Source organism: Pogona vitticeps, chromosome 2 (genome assembly GCF_051106095.1).
Source record: "Pogona vitticeps strain Pit_001003342236 chromosome 2, PviZW2.1, whole genome shotgun sequence".
Classification (NCBI taxonomy): Eukaryota; Metazoa; Chordata; class Lepidosauria; order Squamata; family Agamidae; genus Pogona; species Pogona vitticeps.
In genome coordinates this window covers 63693001-63699000 of record NC_135784.1, presented here as the reverse complement: position 1 = coordinate 63699000, position 6000 = coordinate 63693001, and the positions used below count along the sequence as shown (strand labels likewise).

Genomic DNA, 6000 nt, shown 5'->3' with positions numbered 1-6000 from the left:
GCGCCTTTGGTTACCTGACCAAAAGCCGGCTGCCCGGCAATTCTTTTAAAAGGAAAGCGTCCGCCGCAGAATGTCCAGAACTAACCCGAGGGGGAAGAGGTTGGAAAGGAGCCGGCAGGTCAGTCCAGGATGGCTGGAGGTTGGCGGAAGGAAGGCGTGAAGGGGCAGATCCCACCGCTCGCGTCCTTGCAGGGAAAGGAAGAATCCCATCTATAGCAAATATTACCGGCGGAGCCTACGCGGTGCTGCAACGACGGCGGGCGCCTCTGCCATTTCACTCGGAAGGGATTCGAGGGGATCCTGCACCCCCTTGCTTCCCTTCCCCTCAATTAAATCGCGCGGGGGCTTATGTGAAATGAGGGTGAGACGTCAGGGGAGATTTTATTAGGATCGTCCGTATGCCGGCTTGAAATGAAGGGTTTTAGACATAGGGTCCCGAGGAGGGAAGAAACAAGGTCCAGGAGAAACCAAAGGCGCCCTAATGCCAAACTTCGGACATAACTGCTCTTCACCGTGACGTGTGTGTGTGTGTGTGGGGGGGAACCTTTGGCCACAAAGTACAGTACAGCGAGTGGCTTTGCAGGGGAGGGCAAGGTTTGGCCGCCAGTCGATCGCGCGTGAAAAACAACAGCAGCAGCAACAAAGGATCCTAGGCTGAAAATAATAAGGCGTGTGTGTGTGGGGGGGGGGGAATTAAAGCTACAACGGGGGACTAGTAGACGGAAGAAGGAGGCCTCCGAAAAGGAGGCACCCGGCGAGCGGGGGCTCGTGGCTTTTTGCAGAGGGACGAGTTCAAGGTCCCGCGGAGCGCCTTCGCTTCCGCTTTACGAGGGAGACCGAAAGCTCCGGGAGGCGGGAGGCTCTTTTCTCGCTGGCGGGAAGAGGCAGGAGCTCGGCCGCCCAGTAACCTGACACGCGGGCTTCAGGAGGGTTTCCTGGGCAGCCTTAGGGTCTCTCTCCCTCTCTCTCCATAAATCAAGCAGCTTGATTAATCTTTACAATTTGTCTTTTAAAACAAACAAGGGCGAATTATCAGCTCGTTAACTGCGATTTTATCACCTGTCCAAAACAAACAGCCTGCCCCCACCCCACCCCCATCCCCCCAAATTCAACCTTGCTGACTGCGGAGAAAGCCAATAATTAATACAATGTCAGGCAGGAATAGTAAATAACTACGAATACATTTATTCAGGTATTAACGGAAAGATGATGGCTGTATTCAGCAGATGCAGATATAAATTAGTTGGTTTTCTCTTCATATCTTTATTTGGGTAGTTTCTAGCGAAAAACAACTTGTCATTTATTTATTAAGAAACAAGGCAGTTTAACTTTTTTAAAAAAACAAACCAAAATTAACAGTCCTGTCTTAATCTGCGAAGGCTCGAAAGGGCGAGAGAAAAAGGCCTGCAAAATAAAAATGTTCTGCATTTTATTCAGCAGTAACAAAATTCTTTCCGTGTTTTGCAATTAATGGTGCGGAGCAACACGCTTTCACATGCGCAAAGTAGTTTCAATATTGTGTTGCAAATGCCATTAAGCAAAACAAATCAACATATACAGTATATATATATTGCACTGTAGAGACGCCGACAGATATAAAATTGCATTGACGGAAAATAAACACCTCTTTTCCTCTCCCTTTCCTATAGAAGTGAATGTGGTTTGAAACCCTCACAAAGCGATCCTGGGGACGGGGCGGGGGCGGCGTAGGTTATATTTTCTCTACCTGTCTTGACACTGAACCGCCTTTTGTTTGATTTCGGTCTGCGAGCCCTCTCTCCCCCCCCCTCCTTTCCTCCCCCCCTCCCCCAGCGCTTCCTCCTCCGAGGCGACAGTGCCGGGCTTTCATTGTGGGCAGAGAAGGATCTCCCGCTTCGCTGCTCTTCCCAGCCCTGGAACTGGGGACTTGGCTGGGGAAGAAGGAGCAAAGGCTGAGGTTTGAGAGACCCCATCTTGGCTGGCTGCTCTCACAGCACACCGCGTGCCTTTAAAACAAAGTGGGCGCCGTGTGTGAGCGGACGGGCGAGCGTGGTCTTTAGGTTTGGATGAGAAGCGGCAGCTTTCTGAGCAACAAGGAAGGCCGATCGGAAAAGGCCCCGCAGCCTCGGGGGCCGGCCTGCTTCCCACGTCTCCAGGGCCGATCGGGGCGGGCTGGTTCCCCGGCGGGCCCCCTCTGTCCCCAGGCCTCTCCTGACCCCGAAGCCATGGCCAGAGGCGCCTGCGAGCCCCGAGACCTCCCATGTGCTGGTGAGCCGGCGGAGGGTCCGACCCTCTCCTGGGCTCCCCCAGGGTGAGGTGAGGTGGCGGGGAGAGGGCCGCCCTGGCAGATCCGCTCGGCCCCACCGCCGTCCCGCGTCAGCCCACCCGGCCCGGCCGGCAGCACGGCAAGCGCCCCGGCGTCCCTGGCCCCGCTTGCCGCCCCGGCGGCCCCCTTACCCGCGTTATCCCGACTCCCCACCGTTTCCTTCCAAACCGGCGCGCGCGGGGGGGGGGGATCTCTCCTCGGAGGAGCGCGTTCAGAGGAAACGGAGGACTCTGGAAGGCAGGCGACTGCCCGGCCGGAGAGACGGGAGTGCCGGGTGCGAGGCTTTCCAAGCCCCTGCCCTCGGGGGATCCCCCGCCGGGCCCCGCGAGGCAGCCCCGGGGGCGCCGGGCTGCACCACCAGGGCGCCCTCCTGGCCGCCCTCCCGCTTGGTTTCCGAATCGGGGATTGTTTTGTCTGGCTGGGAAGGTGACAGGCAGGCAAGGGGCGGCGGCGGCGGCGGCAGGGGGGCCCAGGGCGGCGGGGCCCCAGGAAGCCGGCAGCTTCCAGCTCCCCCGGGAACCCCGTGCAGTCCGAGGAGGGGAGAACGCGGCTGAGCAGCGTGGGCACACGGGAGGCGAGGGGGCATTATTAAAAAGTTCATTTCCTGGCGAATTTGGCAGCGGCGGGTGACGTCAGAGCCCCGGCGTCTCGGTGACTGGGGCGCCCGGCTGGGGAGAAGCAGCCTCCCCTTGCCCAATTACGGACTGTCAATCCTGCCCTTCCCCCACCCGGCCGAAAAAGAGGGCGAGTCTCCTCCTGTACGGGGTGGACAAAGCAGACCAGAGGTATAACCCCCCCCCAATCCTGCCGCTCCCCCTGCAAATTCCCACTGGAGATGCTAAAGCGGATCGTCGTACTATTATTTTGCCTCTGACCCCACAGTCGCTCCTTTTCCCTGAACTTGCGGAGAACTGCTGGTCCCTCTGTTGCAGATGTCACGAGTTACACCCGTCCCTTGCCCACAAATCGTGATGATGCAAGTTGGTCGCACACATTCAAAGCTCTTGCTATACACTGCAAGATAGCCTATTTCCAGCACTCGAGGAATAGCAGATCCTACTCTTTAATCTCTCTCTCTCTCTCTCTCTCTCTCTCTCTCTCTCTCTCTCTCTCTCTCTCTCTCTCTCTCTCTCTCTCTCTCTCTCTCTCTCTCTCTCTCACACACACACACACACACACACACACACACACACACACACACACACACAGAGAGAGAGAGAGAGAGTATGCAGTACATAAAATATATTGCATTGCTTGGGCATGCGGTAGTCCCGCCCTATAAATCAGGACGACCACAAAAGTCCTCTCCAAAAATCCCTGTTCAGCGCATTTCCAGGGATGCATCTAAAGACAAGACGGGGCCGCAAACGTTGGACACGGAACTTCTGTTTCACCATGCCTTTAAATCAGTACAACTTCCCAGTTACACAAAACGCTTGCTCTGGAAGAAAGGAGGAATTTTGTGCAGGTGGGAAGCTTGCACTTTCCACTCTTATCTGAAATATTTGGGAACTTGAAGCCCTCCTCCGCCCCTGCTCTAGAGTGCAGAGTCAAACGCAGCGGCCACTTTCTATTCTGTTCTACAGCCCGGGATCCTCAGAAATGTCAAGTAGAAGCCAAAAGAGTGGAGGTCTGAGATACAATAGTGTGAGGGGTCAGCCAGAGGATCTCTAGTGCCTTTCCTTCCTTCTCTCTCTCCCGCCCCCGCGGCCCCATCCTTATTGCTGTCCTGCTAGTCCTCACCCTGAATTTCACTGTTGGAACTAGAGGGAAGGTATTTCTTTTCCCCTCTTAGTATTTAGATGGTTAGGTCTAGTCTCTCATAATAGGGGGAAAATATTTTTTTGAAAGATAATGTGTTTAAGGCAGTGACATGAGCGAATTATTATTTGCTACAGGAGAAATTAGCGTTTGCCTTTACCTTAGCTAATGCAACTAACGTGTACCACACATTTGAATAGGTCTTTTGTTTAGTTCTCGTTCTCTCTTAAGGCATAGACACCTAAAGACCAGACTTTCCTAATGTAATAAGCTAACTCAAGAAACGAAAAACCTGTTGATCCAAAGTGAGCTCACATTTGAACTCACCTGAACAAGAAGGTTTGAAAGCTTTGGCGACTGGAGAGGGTTGTTTAGCTAAACAGATGCTTTCATCAGAAGGCAAAAGGGGGCAATATTAGCACCTTGAGAGGTTACAGCAGCCTGGGGATCTTAGCGAAGAGGTGTCATGGGTTACTTCTTCTCTGGCCTCCCTCCCCGTAGCAGTTTTTACATTCTTGGTAGGAAAACAAAAGCACGTTTTGGAATGAGGCGGAGAAGTTTCTCAAAACTCTGCTTCTGGAGAGTGGTCAGTTCAAAGGGTGGCTAATGCCCAGTGACAACTGAGTAACTCATGGTGTCCAAAAGAAAAGCTCTCTTGGATGTCTGAAAAAAAACAGGCTTATTTTGTTAACTTGCAACTTTGGAGATCAAAAAGGTTCTGTTTACATCCCTTCTGAATTATCAATTAATATATGATTTCTGAAGCATGAAAACAGATTTAACTGGATTTGTGAAAGGCTTCTTAAACTGTCGTTGCAAGACTGGTTTCTGCTGTCTCCTTCTGACACTAAGGCAGCAATCCTGTGCCGGCTCTTACCGGGGAACAAGAACCATTTAAAACATTGGGTTTTGCTGCCCACGTAAACATGCATAAATCTGCCTGACACCACTTCTCATGGATGGCCACGACAAAACATGGTCTCTCCTAAGTGTATCGGATCAAAGGTCGTGTGTCGCTTGAGCAAAGCAATCCATAGTCAACAGACTTAAAGAGAATTGGGGAAGGGGGCGTGCTATGTGGAATAAGCCCCGTTTGAGATTATTTTAAAGACACAAAAAAAAATCGTTCAGGGAACCTGGAAATAAAAGAGGTTGGGCCGTCATTTGTCGTTTATAGCTTACAGTTCCGTGCGTGAATGCGTGTGCATACCTGCGTGTGTGCATGTTATTAAAGGCACAAAAGATGAAAGGACCTTGACTTTGTAAAGCACCGCAAGACGAGTTTCTCATTAACGGTATCTTAAAACTATATGGAAAATGACGCTTCTGTTCCTAAACTGATGCACACTTCACTTTACAGCTGGTGCTGTACCTTCCGTTCAAACAGGAAGGGAAAACACACACACACACCCCTCTCTTTCGATTATAGCTAAATTATGACAACATTTTTGTTTAACAGACTCCGAATAAAGGGAGGGAAGAGTAGGGTGAGAACCAGTAAGGCCTATTAGCGTGCATGTCCTGGGAATGCTTTTAAGAGAAAATGGGAGGAGAGACAAACAATATACAATAGATTAAATGGGGGGGGGGGAAGCGACACACACCAAAGCAAAGGCACATGAAAGGCAATCCTCTGGGTGTCACGGAAGGCCGGCTGCCAGGAGGGTTTGCCCCGGGAACGGTGGCTACCGAAGGGCTTGGGAATAGCTTGCCCCTCTGTCTACACGACACAGTCACAGGCGATACTTGCCCGCGTTTGTTCGCGTGGCTTTGCCCGCTCTGTGGCCGGATTCGCTCTCTCCTTGGGGCAGGCTTACCTACCACCACAACTGAGCAGCCGGGTCGCTCCATCCTCTCCTCTCTAGGAAGCGTCGGAAAGAACTGGGGTGGTGGTAGTAGCGGTGGCGGCGGCGGCAGCAAAAGCGGGTGAGAGA

The 6000-nt window shown here is 52.5% G+C and overlaps 1 long non-coding RNA gene across 1 annotated transcript; it reads right to left on the bottom strand.

The window, feature by feature from the left end:
• Window positions 1-1162: 1162 nt before the first annotated feature.
• Window positions 1163-2556, bottom strand: LOC144586689 (uncharacterized). The gene is made up of 2 exons (XR_013541646.1): window positions 2437-2556; window positions 1163-1404 (listed from the first exon to the last, which is right to left on the bottom strand). It is a non-coding gene; the product is annotated as an uncharacterized LOC144586689 (long non-coding RNA).
• Between the last annotated feature and the right edge of the window lie 3444 nt (window positions 2557-6000).